The sequence below is a fragment of the Dipodomys spectabilis genome, unplaced genomic scaffold, assembly GCF_019054845.1.
Source record: "Dipodomys spectabilis isolate Male_0828 unplaced genomic scaffold, ASM1905484v1 ptg000416l, whole genome shotgun sequence".
NCBI lineage: Eukaryota > Metazoa > Chordata > Mammalia > Rodentia > Heteromyidae > Dipodomys > Dipodomys spectabilis.
This window is the reverse complement of record NW_024871093.1, coordinates 2,256,163-2,269,596: the sequence shown is the minus strand read 5'-3', so window position 1 is coordinate 2,269,596 and position 13,434 is coordinate 2,256,163. Positions and strand designations below refer to the sequence as shown.

Sequence of the window (13,434 nt, the reverse complement as noted above, 5' to 3'; positions counted from 1 at the left end):
GACGGAGCTCAGTCCTGAGCACAGTACTCCCAGGTGTGAACTGGTAGTCCCCTTAGGGAAGGTAGTTCCTAGACCCCATTCCCATCCCAACTGTCTTGTCACATGTGACAAGTATGCACAGAACTGACACTGGCGCCCATTCAGCAGAGACAGCCCCCACAGTTAACAGTGGGGACCCTATTCCAGCCATGACCCCACCCAGAAGATCCCTTTCCTCCCTTCTCAGACTAGGCATGACTGCCCAAGAGTTCCCCAATCTTTCTCATGACTTATGGAAATGCTTTGACTAAGAATCCAGTTCCACACAAGCCACCCCAACGATTCATTCACCAGGCCTCCTCCCTAGGAGAAATCTAAGCCCCTCCCCTCAGGGGAGTTGCCTCTGGTCTCCTGGATCTGTCTCCTCTAGCACTCTTTCTTCCCCACTTGTTCACAGCAGGCTAAGCTCATCCAATCCCAATCCAGACTCAAGAGAGCACCCCTTATGCTTATCCTTCCCCCTGATTTGAGGAGGTGTCTCAGTTTGTTGGAATGAACTTGTGAGAACCAATAGGGGACTTAGGATGTAGTACCATGTAACCAGGAACCAAGACTAGGGAGAGGTGGGATCTTGAAAACTGAAAGGAATTCCCAGTTTCTTTTGGGAGGTCTTGGAAGTAAAAGCTCAGATTTGTTGAATTGTAAGGTATGAGATTTCCTCCTGCATATTTCCCAGGCAATTGACAGATCCCAGGGTGCAGAGCATGGTGGTATAGTTGGGAACTGGCCAGCTTAGGAATCACACTTGTTGGCTATGCCACGTTGGGCAAGATCCTGAGCCTGTTTACCCACTGGAAAGGGCAACAGTCACACCTACATTCATCAGTAGTGAAGGGATTAAGTGAGAATCAGGAGTGTGAGGGCACCTGCAGAGTGACTGGTACAAATAGTGGCCCAGAAAAGGTTTGTTTCTTTCCTTTTCCTTTTAAGGGTCTGAGGAATGAGAAGAAAAATGAGGGCGTACCTCTGGTATTTCTGAGCAGAGAGGCCCCAATGGGAGCACCTCCCTTTGGCTGTAGTCTTCCTCAACCAGTCAGCCAGACATCTGTGTCTCCCCCTCCTCCACACCATAAACTCAGGATGTGGCTCTGCAGATACCCTTTAAGTTCCTGGTGTCTGTAGGCTGGGTCAGAAATGGCCCACAACTGTCCCTGCCTCACTTTAAGCCTGTCAGCAAAGTCTCTGATATTGGAAAGCTTAGATCTTCCTTGATTAGTTTATGTTGTGGTTCTGAAGAAGCCAAGAGTAAGTTGTGGGAAGTTTCAGGATGACCGCCCTGAACCCAGTCTCGTGGTTGAGGGCTAGGAGTCCATGTGCTGGCCCACAGAAGTGAAACATTAGCACTGATGGGCATAGTGGAGATGGTGGAGACTCTGGCACCAGATTAAAGATCCACTTTAGCCACCCTGGGTCAAAGGTTGTCTCAAGACAAAACTGTTTTGATAGTTGCAACGGGCTAAAAATGGGGAAGAAAAACAGGCTGTTTTGCTCACATGTCTGTTACCTGGCAGGAATAGATGATAAAATCATAGATTGGATGAGCTGGAAGAAATCTTAAGAGATAGACCAGTTTCAACCTGCTTTGTTAGACAGAAGAAACTGAGGCCTAGAGAGGAGGAACAGAGCCTTGTAGTGACAGAACTCCCAGGTTAGGACTCATGCCTTTGCCATCCATAAATGTGGCCCTTTGGCTCCAGCAAAATGGGTATCAGACAGACAGGTGAAACTGAAGGTACCCCATAGGAACCTGCCTGCCCTCACCTTTGCTGGTTCAGCACTTTTTTTTTTTAAATCCCTTCAGCAGTGTAGGAGGTTGACCAGATGGTTGGTGGAGTAAGAATGTGTTGTCATGATCAACCTGATTGGCTGGGTGTAGGGGCCAGGCTTATTCACCTTGCTATTGTCATTAACTCCTGCCTGGGAGTAACACTCAGTTTTTATTTACTGCATCCCAAGTTAGAAAGCCAAAAGGTCTTTCTCATCCTACAGGTAGCTTTAAGAGTAGTGCTAAGCCACTTTAGTCAGTTAGGAGCAAAGCTTGGAGTTAACCCCAAAATTTCTGATGCCAGGTTTATGCCTTTGTGCTTCTTCAACTTCATCTAGACACCTTGCTAATCTGCTCTGCTGGAAACCTCTGGTGGGACTGAAATGTTCCCTGCTTGCTTTTTTGAACAGTAGCCAGAGGACAGAAAACAGCCAGTCACAGAAAGAGGAGCTGGCCACAATAAGTTCTCTTGGCTTAGCTGGAGAAAATCCTAAGAAGACCAGGTGTTCTCAGCTAAGAAGCTCGGGAGGATCAATGTTCTCTTTCCTATCAGGTGGGGGTAGGACGAACAAACCTGTGTGAGGAGGAGATAGTAAGGAAGGGAAAGAGGGATATACAGTGGATACCAGGTCTTCTGGTATCCTGGTGATGGAAGAGGCGAGTTCCTCTCCTCTGCTCCTCTGCTTTTTCCTGCTTGATTATGAAGACTGGCTGCCTGGGTCTGCAGCCTCCCTCCCAGCCTCCCTCTGCTCAGTCTGTAGGCCAGATGAGGTGAGGAGCTTTGCTCTCTGGGATCCTGTGGGCGTTGGCTTCCTGTTATGGGAGCAAAGGATCTGAGCTAGGCCCAGGGAGAAACATCTGGAACAGCAGTGTTGGCTTTGTCAAGTCTCCTGCTCTCTGGGCATTCTATTTTTCTAGCTGATTAAGGCAGCCCTACAACTTTGGAAATCATAAAACAGGCTTAATTGGCATCTCTGTAAATTGGTCTGAGGCCAGAGCCCTCCTGGCAAGCTGGAACCTGCCTCCTTTGCTTTCCTGCCACTTTTCTAGTCTGTAAGATTAGGACATTCACTTTTCTTGGGTGCTTACAGATCCCAGGAGAGCCTGGAGCTGGTAGTGAGTCCTTGGGTGGCCCATCTGGAAAGAGGCAGCCCCACATGGCGGTGGGGGGCCTGGCCGGTGAATCTAGACCACAGGTCCTCCAATTTTCTCTCCCCTTTGCTTTCTTCCAACCTCAATAGACAAGCCAGTTTCGTAGCCCTGTGGGTGTTCTAGGCCTCAGACAAGACCTGACGGTGTAGGAGGGGGGCCAGTACACCAGCTGCTGTTGCCCTGGGAAGGTGCCTGTATGTCCGCTTGCTAGGAAACCCTAAGCTGTGGGAAAGAGATAAGACGGTGGATACTGCTTGATGTTTTGTCCTCTCAGCATCTGGTCTGAAACAGGACCTCTGGGGGGCAGTGAGGCCTAGCATAGATCCAGTCACTCAATCTGTTTCCACTAGGGTGCCGGAAAAAAGATGCCATATGCTCCCTCCTTATGAGCTCTGGAGTCCGGCTGTCTGTGTGATCTTGGATGTGTTACTTCATTCATGGCCTCAGTTTCTCATCTTTGTTGTTTTTTTTTTTTTTTTTGGGTCCAGTCGTGGGGCCTGAACTCTGGGCCTGGGCGCTGTCTCTCAGCTCTTCAGCTCAAGGCTAGCACTCTACCACTTGAGCCACAGCGCCACTTCCGGCTTTTTTCTTTTTGCTTATGTGGTGCTGAGGAATCAAACCCAGGGCCTCAGGCATGCAAGGCAAGCGCTCTACCACTGAGCCACCTTCCCAGCCCCAGTTTCTCATCTTTGAAATAGTTATAAAAGTATTCACTTAGGCCGGGTGGGTGCCATTGGCTCTAGCCTATAATCCTAGCTAGTCAGGAGACTGAGATCTGAGGATCACAATTCAAAGTCAGCCCGGGGAGGAAAGTCCATGAGACTCTTACCTCTAGTAAACTTAGAAAACTGGAAGTGGCACTGTGGCTCAAGTGGTAGAGCATTAGCCTTGAGCTGAAGAGCTGAGGGACAGCACCCACGCTCAGAGTTCAAGCCCCAAGACTCTTCTAAAACAAACAAACAAACAAAAAAAGTATTTACTTTGCAAGGTAGTTGTGAGGTTAGATAAAATGGTGTTTGGATAAAGCTGACATTCACAGAATTGTTCCTCTGAATGTCCTTGTCACCTCTGGTATGACTAGGGGTCTTGCCTTTTCATTTGCTTTCTATCCCTGGCCCTGATGATGAATAAGGGAGCCCCTACGGGCAGCAGCGAGCCCTAATCCAGGTGATCTCGAATTTCCCTTGAGAAAGGGATGTCTTCTTTCTGTGCATGAGCATACTATAGACTGCACAGTGCCTCATATTTTCCCACTGCTAAATGGCAGAACTAGGACTAGATCCTGTTTTTCCACTCTTGAGATTTCAGTGACTAAATATAGCAGGCTGGGTCTTCATGATCCCCAAGGCCCTCATATCCCAGGAAGGAGTTAGCAGAAACCAAACTACATCCCCAGCCAAGCTGGAGGACAGGCAGGACTTAGTACAGTGGAAGCCCAAGGCTGTACTTGTCCAAGTGGGAGAAAGGTCCTTGGGGAAGTGCTGGAAGCATGGCCTCCGCCTCCCAGCAGTCTGAGTTGACATTGCATTGATCTTAACCCCCAAATACTGCAAAGTGGTCGTCTGACTTGGATATCCAGTCTGGGCTATTTGAAAGAAGTCTTTACATAGACAAGGCAGGCACTGTAATAACTCAAGAAAAGCAAATGTTCTGAGCTTATCCAAATTAGAAAAGTGGCAGGAAGGAGGGAGCCAGGACTTGTACCAGTGAGGTGTCTGTTTAAATGTGGAGTCAGATCAGAACAGGGTTCTAATGCTCTTCCAGTTACATGGCACTACCCATTTGAGCCCCCAAGCCCAGAAGGCATTTCCTACTTGAGTGGGACAGTCCATCATTCACCTGGCAGTGTCCTAGCCAATCACTTTCTTTATCTTGCAAACAGCATACTTTGAGGACTAGGAGACCTCCTTTAGCAGATTAGTCTGCCTTTTGCAAATCCGCTACTATTCTGGGCTCAGAGATCTTCCCTGAACGGGGAGAAAACTGCTACACCAACACTCCTGTTACTTTATCTGCTTAGAAGCCCCCTATGCAGGATTTCGGGGGCACTGCCAAGTTTGATTTTGTCATCATCTTTTCCAGTCTGCTCTACCCCATTCTGTTTCACTGTGGCCTGTCCAGTTCTTCAGAGGCGATCACAGCTTAGCTTCTCACTTCTGCTCAAGTAGGCGAAGCCGACTGGGAGAGCAAGGCAAGGCTTTATACCCTTCCTCACTTAACCACTTTAGCAGTGAGCTTATTTCCCAGACAATCTGTGTGCCCTTTTCTCTGCCAGACCCCGTGATAGGAACAAGGAACACAACTGTAACAAGCTGCCTCTGTCTCATTGCCCTCAGACTGCTTAGAAAACAGAACCACAAACAAATCTTTACAATGTTGAGCCATGCAGGCTGTAATTGAGGTGTGTGGCTGCTCTATAGGAGGAAGCAGCCAGCTCTTCCTACAGGAGCCTAGAAAGAAGTGGCCTTTTATCTAGGACTCAGAAGGGGTAAGCAAGCACATTCCATTGGATAGAAGGAGACCCACATGCAGGCTTCCACCCAAAAGCTAGCTATTCAAGTCTGGAGTGTAGTGAGAGCTAAGATGATGAGAACAGGGTAGGCTGAGGAAGGAGGTTGAACCTTGAATGCCAGGCTGAGGCCTTTTGATTTTCAGAAAGACTAGTCATGAAAGATAGAGCCAGATCACAAGTGGTAAGGCTGTTGGGAAAAACCAGAATAGGTCAGAAAAGTTTCGGTGAGATCTGGAAATGGTCAAGAATTATGAGCAGAAATGGGGCTTGGCTGTGTGACTGGCTATGTGGGTTCATGGGCAGTCGGTAGGTTTCTCACAGAGCCCTATCCTGAACTTCTGGTTTCAGGAAGGCAAGGCTGGCTGTGCCTTCCTCTGCAGAGGGCTGCTGTTAAATCAGTCTTGTCATGGCACTGGGCTTCCCAAGGTGCCTGGTCTGGCCAGGGCATGTCAAGGAGCTCTTTGTCTCTCTCCAGCAGGCCAGTGGGTTGGCTGACCCAGTTGGGGAGGGAATGGGGAGAGTAATACTGTTCTGTAGACTCTGCCTGGTAAACATATTGGATGGCAAGGAAGGTGCAAGGAGAGCTAGGCTCCTTTCCAAGGAAGGAAGAGTGAAGCCTGAGGACAGGGAACACCTACCTTAGGGTGATATGAGATTTGGGCCTTTGAGCATAGCAAAGAGAGTCTGGTGACAGCTGAGGGCCAGCTTGACCTCACCTGGTATGTTTATTCTGTTCTTGGATCAGGTGCAGTGGCTGGAACAGGAGGAAGTGAGGCAAACTCCTCAGCACTGAAGGGTACCACCAGTGGTTCTTGGAGAGGAGAGGTTCTGCCTAGAAGTGTGGATTGAGGCTTTGTGTGAGCACAGTTGGAGCCAGCGCCACCCCCTCTCCCCCTACCCATGTGGTTTGTGACTTAGGCTTGACCTGTAGGCTCTGTTTTTCATCTAGAACTTACTATTTGTGCAGCCTTGTGCAAGTCTGAGAATAGAGACCAGTCCTACCTGCACAAGACTTCCAACCTAGCAGGAAAGTTGGATTAAACAAGTAGTTACAGGTGTGACTGTGTACAAAGGATTGTACAGCTCAAACAAGATAGCTGGGTTAGGAGCAGAGAGTAAACAAGAGATGGCTGAGCAGGAATCAGGAGACCCTAGTCTTGGGTCTCACTGAGCTATTCATTGGCTATGTGACCTTGAGAAGGTTGCTTTGTGTGTGTGTGTGTGTGTACGCGCGCCCGCGTGCACATGCGCGTAACACACACATGAGTTCTAGGGCTTGAACTCAGGCCTGGACACTGTCCCTAATGTTTTTTGCTCAAGGCTAGTGCTCTACCACTTGAGCCATACCTCTACGTTTGGCTTTTTGGGGATGGCTAATTAGAGATAAGAACCTCATAGATTTTCCTGCCTGGGCTGGCTTCAAGCCTCATTCCTCAGATCTCAGCCTCCTGAGTACCTAGGATTACAGGTGTGAACCACTGGCACTTGGCCTGAGAGGTACTTCTTGTGGGGCTCTTCAATGTAAGGGGTCACCACAGCACACCTCCCAGAAGCCAGTGCTTCCAGCCTGTACTGCCCTTGTGTGAGGGTCCCCTGGGTGCAGGACAAACCTCCCTCATATCTCTGCCAGTGCAATCCGGTTGAAGGACACTTTTATTTGTTTAGCTCTTCAGTCTGAAGAAGCTCTTTAGCAATGGAAAAACGGTTGAATTTAGATTATTCTACTTTGTTTATGGATGAGGAAACCTGCTGAGCAAATAATAGAAATGGACCTAGCACCTGAAATTTCATTCCCAAGTTTCCATCTCATAGAAGCAGGTGGCCACTATCTGTCCTTTATAAATCTTCCTATCACCCAGCCTCAACTTCTAACAGGTTTCTTGAGTTGTTTTTGTAACTGAGGTTATTTTGTTGTTGTTGTTTTGGCTTTTCCTCTGGTTCTGGGGCTTGATTCTGTTCCTGAGCTTTTTTTTTTTGGGTCCGGTCATGGGGCCTGAACTCTGGGCCTGGGCACTGTCCCTCAGCTCTTCAGCTCAAGACAAGTGCGCGCTACCACTTTGAGCCACGGTGCCACTTCTGGTTTTCTGGTGGTTAATTGAGATGAGTCTCACAGACTTTGCTGCACAGGCTGGCTTTAACCTTGATTCTCAGACCTCAGCCTCCTAAGTAGCTAGGATTACAGGTGTGAGCCACTGGCACCCAGCTTGGTTTTTTTTTTTGGTCAGTCTTGGGGCTTGAACTCTGGGCTTGGGCGCTGTCCCTGGGCTCTTCAGCTCAAGGCAAGTGCTCTGCCACTTGAGCCACAGTGTCACTTCTGGTTTTCTAGTGGTTTATTGGAGATAAGAGTCTCACAGACTTTCCTGCTCAGGCTGGCTTTGAACTGTGATCCTCAGATCTCAACCTCCTGAGTAGCTAAGATTACAGGCATAAGCCACCAGCACCTGGCTTTTTTTTTTTTTTAAGTGAGGGATGTTACAGCTTCTATCTACACACAGTCCCTTACATGTACCCCAAGACATGGCTAGCTCCTTACCGGGAGCCCAGGGAGGCAGTGCGAGCCTGTGGAACTTCTATTCTTCAGTGTGCTGTGGCTCTGGATGTTGTGTGTGGAGAGTGATCCTTCCTAGGCTTCCTTTGCTTCTTTCCTTTTCCTCTGTCTTTTTTTTATTTTGTACCCATACTGGGGCATGACCTCAGGACCTGTGCTGTATCTTTTTCACTTAAGGTTACTGCATTAGTGCTTGAGCCATAGCACTTCCCGTGTCTATTGGTGGTTAATTAGAGATAAAAGTGTCACAAACTTTTTTGTCCAGGCTGGTTTTTGTCAGGCTGGCTCTGCAGTCCTCAGATCTCAGCCTCCTGAGTAACTAGGAGTAACTACAGGCATGAACCACTGGCACCTGGCTCCTCTCTGTCTTGACCTAAACTTGGGTCCAACAGAGCATATTAGTAGAGCTAGCTTCAGGTCCAGCATCTGACACTTTCCATACATGTGACTATTCTGAATCAGAGGTACGATTGGGATAGGAAGATGTTATGAGGATTAAAGGTGATGGACATGGTGTTGGAAAGGCACCCAGCACAGCATAAGGGCTCTAGGTCTGTGGTCTGTGGCCTGTGGTGCTCTCACTTGTGCATTACTCTCTGCCTTCAGTGTAATCGTGAGAAGCAAGTCTGCATGGGTGTGATGATCTGGCTTTTCTCATATGCTTTGCCCACCCAACCTAGGGTCTTGAGGGGGGAGAGTAGCATGAGCCAGTCCCCCATTCAACTTGAGATCAGAAGCTTCCTGGCCCTCTAGGGCAGGTTGGGAATCTCCCCCCCTCCTCCCCTCCCCCATTGGTTCCTCATTGAGTCATTTGCAGCTGGGCCCTCACACAGCCATGACTGAGAGCTTGCTCTTCTCTCTCCTTGGCTGGTGAACAGAAGCAGAAGTAAGAGCAGAGGTGGGGCCTACAGAAAGCTTCAAGCCAGCATTTGGCCAAAGACCTGCCTGGGGCCTCTGCCCTGCTGGGTAGTAACACTCACCTAGGAAAGAATCCAAGTTTGCTTCATAATTATCACCACCCTCCTGCTGTGTGCATTTAGACTTTCCTCAGGGACTTTCTGTCCCACCTCTGGATGACTCCTCCAACCTCCCAGAATTCTCATGGTAATGCCACTCATAGAGGAACTTGTATGGTGGGTAAAGCTTTCACCTACCCTCACCTCATTTAATCGTGTGAGATGTCTCCTCCAATCCCCATTTTATTGAGTCAGAAGTCAAACCCCAGAGAGAAAAATGACTTACCAGGCATCACACAGTTTGTGGCTCTGAGTCCACTGAGCTCCAAGCTCAGGCAGACCAAAGCCAGAGGCCAGGGCCTGGACTCACTTCTTAGTACTGTCCACACTTGCTTAGAGAAAACCTAAGTTTTCTCTTTTATAAAAGGGGATCATTGCCTGATGCTGATGGCTCATACCTATTAGTAATCCTAGCTACTCAGAAGGCAGAGATCTAAGAATCACAGTTCGAATCTAGCTCTGGCAGGAAAGTCCATGAGACCCTTATTTTCCAATTAACCACCAAAAAGCCAGAATAGGGTGGTAGCACAAGTGGCTGAGTGGTAGCCTTGGGTACAAAATCTCAGGGACAGTGCCCTGACCCTGAATTCAAGCCCTAGGACCAGCCAAAAAGAAAAAGGAAAAAAAAGGCTGGGAATGTGGCTCAGTGGTAAAATGCTTGCCTTGCATGCATGAAGCCCTGGATTCGATTCCTCAGTACCATATACACAGAAAAAGCCGGGAATGGCACTGTGGCTCAAGTGGTAGAGTGCTGGGCTTGAGCAAAAAGAAGCTCAGGGACAGATCGAGTTCAAGCCCCAGAACTGGCAAAAAGAAAAAAAAAGTGGGGATGGGAAGAAGGAAGGATTAAATGAAATTATATCAGTTAAGTGCTGAGTGGTGCCTGGTATGCCACAAGTGCCTGGTAAATGTTACAACAGACATTCAGTTAAGCTAATTGACTATTAGAACTATAATGTTGTAAAAAGCCGTTGATAAGCAGATCTGTGCTTGGGCCTTGTGCAGGCTTTTGAGCAAGACCTGGAGCTAGGAATGGCCTTTATCAAGCTCTTGCTATGGATAAAAGCTTGGTCTCCCTGGATTACAGGTGGAGATTTGTATTCCCAGCCCACTCCTGAGAACACCAAAACTAAAGAGGCCTGAAGTCCCAAAGCTAAGAAATTGGTCACCACACATTTAAGTGTCAGCCAGGAACCTGTACACACTGTAGAGATAGAGCTGGCAGAGCCTCTGCCCTGCAAGAGTACCTCGTGGAATGCTGCCTCAGCAGAGCGGAGGTCTGGTAGGGAAGCTGGACCCGCTCTGCAGGGCAGCTCACATTCCCTAGGCAAGCCATGCCCTTCCTATTAACTTACACTTTGCACATACTGGGCCTTCTGCCTGGTGTGCCCTTTTCCCTTTCTCAGCCAGTCACTTCCTGTTACCCTTCAAACTCCAGTTTGTTACCTTTGAAGGGATCTCTAAATACCTGTTCCCCACCTCCCTCCCAGGGACTTCTTGTAGGCTTCTGACACCTTTCATGTGCTCCGTGCCCTTTTACTTTTTCTTTATGTGTTAGCTATTTACTTACCTGTCTGTCTTCTTTGCCCAGTTGATTTCCTATATTCGTGGATTCAGGGTCTGGAGCACAGGCTCTAGAGATGTGTGTGGAATGTGATGAGGTGCTGATGGTGCTGCCCCTGGAGCACTTAGCAAAGGTGAGGCCTCAGTGAGAAGCAGTTCTGAATAAGGCCTGTAGTGATTAAGTTAGAGATCAAGGAGGTGGGATAGTGGCTGAGGGAGAGAGACCTGTACTAGGACCAGGGGGTAAAGGAATGATGTACAGAGGACAGGAAGACCAGACAGCCAGGGCCTATGGTTTCTGTTGGAGAAGAAAGGGCAGTAATGGGAACCACAAAGGAGTTTAGGCAAAGGAAGGGCCTTACAGAAGCAGTGAGCCAAGGCTAAATCTGATGAGATCTATCAATAAGACCTAATAATTTAATAAGGATGGGTGGGGTTGGAGGCTTGGTTCATTTGATAGAGCTAATGCCAATGAGCCAGTAAGCTAAAGTATCAGGTACTGAGTTTGAGTCCTAGTCTCAGAACTAAAAGAAAAAAAAAAGTAGAAGTGGAACTGTGGCTCAAGTGGTAGAGTGCTCGCCTTGAGCTGGAGAGCTGAGGGACAGCGCCCAGGCCCAGAGTTCAAGCCCCAGGACCAAAAAAAAAAAAAAAAAAAAGGAAGAAAAAGAAAAGTAAGTATGGGTAAGGGGTTTCATACATGAGTCAGGGTCCTCTCGGGGTACTTTCAGTGAGATCATGACCTGAGGACCTGATCCCTGGCAGGGAATTTCAAGCACCATTCTGCTGAGCAAGGGTCTGGGGTTTGGGGAAGGATTGTCTCCTGTTGAGAATGGTCTCTGTAGCTTCCTGCATCTATGCCCTGGGGATTGTTCTGGGCTCTCTCATACTTGAGTATGCCAGATGAAGGGGGATTCCTTGGCTTTTTGTTTTTCTGTCTTTCTTTTTTTGTGCCAGTTCTGGGCTTGAGTTCAGGGCCTCGCACTGTCCCTTAGTCTTTTTGTCCAGGCTAGCACCCTACCACTGGAGCCACTCCTCCACTTCCAGCTTTTTGGTGGTTAATTATAGATAAGAATCTCATAGGTTGGCTTTGAACTGTGTTCCTCAGATCTCAGTCCCCTTGAGGAGCTGGGATTATAGGCGTGAGGCACTGGCTCTTGGTGATTCCTTGCTTAGTTTTTGGAGGCAGCAAAACTGGTGCCTAAATAAACCATTTCTTGGTCTCATGGAATGGGGTGGAGCTGAGCAAATGGAGAGCTGGGCAGAGGCCCAGGGCACCAAGGCCAGTGGAGGGTGGAGAGAACCTGTTTACCATTGTGCACTGACCCAGGCCGGAAGGACTAGAGCCAGGGAATGCCTCATGGGAAGGAGAGGCAGGACCAGCACTGGCCTGCACTGGGAAGGAGGAAGGGAGGAAGAAGAGTGAAGCAAGCCAGATCCTTTCCCCCAGATGGGCGCCTTTCTCCCACCAGCCATTTCCAACATAGAGTGGCTAAGCTACAAGAAAGAGCACAGGCTGTGTGGACCATCACTTTTCTACACCACTTGCTGTGTGGCCTTGGGCAGGTCACTTACCCTCTGGGCCCCAGGCCTCTGCAGCTATCTAGGAAAGGATGGCTTACCAGGTGATCTTGCAGGCTTGTTTGCCAGGTGTTTTCACTAGCCTTTCTTCTGCACCCTGCTTTCCCATCATCATTTCTTATAGAACTGGCCTAAAAAAACAACTTATGCTTTTAATCATTACCATCTCTTAGGGTAATGAACTTGAGATGTTGTCGCCCAGTGTACAAAGTAGGTCAGTCTTCTGGTATCCTGGAGAAGATGCTCCCCCACCATTGCTAGCTCTGGGTCTGTGACTGGCTATGTGATCTCTGCATGTCCACTTTTTAATTTTGTTATTATTATAAAGGTGATATACAGAGGAGTTACAGTTACATACGTCAGGTATTGAGTACATTTTTTTTTGTAGGTGGTGGGGCTTGAACTCTGGGCTTGGGCACTGTCCTTGCGCTCTTCAGCTCAAAGTGAGCTCTCTACTGCTTGAGCCACAGGGGCACTTCCAGTTTTCTAGTGGTTTATTGGAGATAAGAGTCTCACAGACTTTCCTGCCCAGGCTGGCTTTGAACCTCGATCCTCAGATCTCAGACTCCTGAGTTGCTAGGATTACACAGGTGTGAGCCACTGGTGCCCGGCTTTGAGTACATTTCTTTTTGGACATTGTCACCTCTTCCCTTACCCTCTCCCAGTTTTTTCCCTCCCATCCCCATCCACAAGTTGTATAGTTCATTTTCAACATAGTGTGTAGTGAATACTGCATGTCTACTTGTGTGTGTGTGTGCATGGGCTTGAACTCAGGGACTAAGCCCTATCCCTTACTTTTTTTCTTTTCCCTCCCTCCCTCCCTCCCTCCCCCCCTCCCTCCCTCCCCCCTTCCTGCCTTTCTTTCTTTCTTTCTTTCTTTCTTTCTTTCTTTCTTTCTTTCTTTCTTTCTTTCTTTCTTTCTTTCTTTCTTTCTTTCTTTCTTTCTTTCTTTCTTTCTTTCTTTCTTTCTTTCTTTCTTTCTTTCTTTCGTCCTGGGGCTTGAGCTCAGGGCCTAGGCACTGTCCTTGCACTTCTTTTACTCAAGGACAACATTCTACCACTTGAGCCACAGCACCACTTCCTGCTTTTTCTATTCATATGGTACTGAGGAATTGAACATAGGACTTCATGCATGGAAGGCAAGCACTCTACCACCAAGTCACATTCCCAGCCACTCTCTTACCATTTTTGTTCAAGGCTGATGCTCTACTGGTTTCTTTTGAATGGTTAATTGGAGATAAAAAGTCTTACAGCCCTTCCT

General features: G+C 48.3%; 1 protein-coding gene across 1 annotated transcript in view; it reads left to right on the top strand.

Annotated features, from left to right (window-relative positions):
- Tbc1d10a (TBC1 domain family member 10A) overlaps positions 1–13,434 on the top strand; it is a 37,228-nt gene that overhangs the window by 1,211 nt on the left and 22,583 nt on the right. The gene's annotated exons all lie outside the window — the stretch shown is intronic.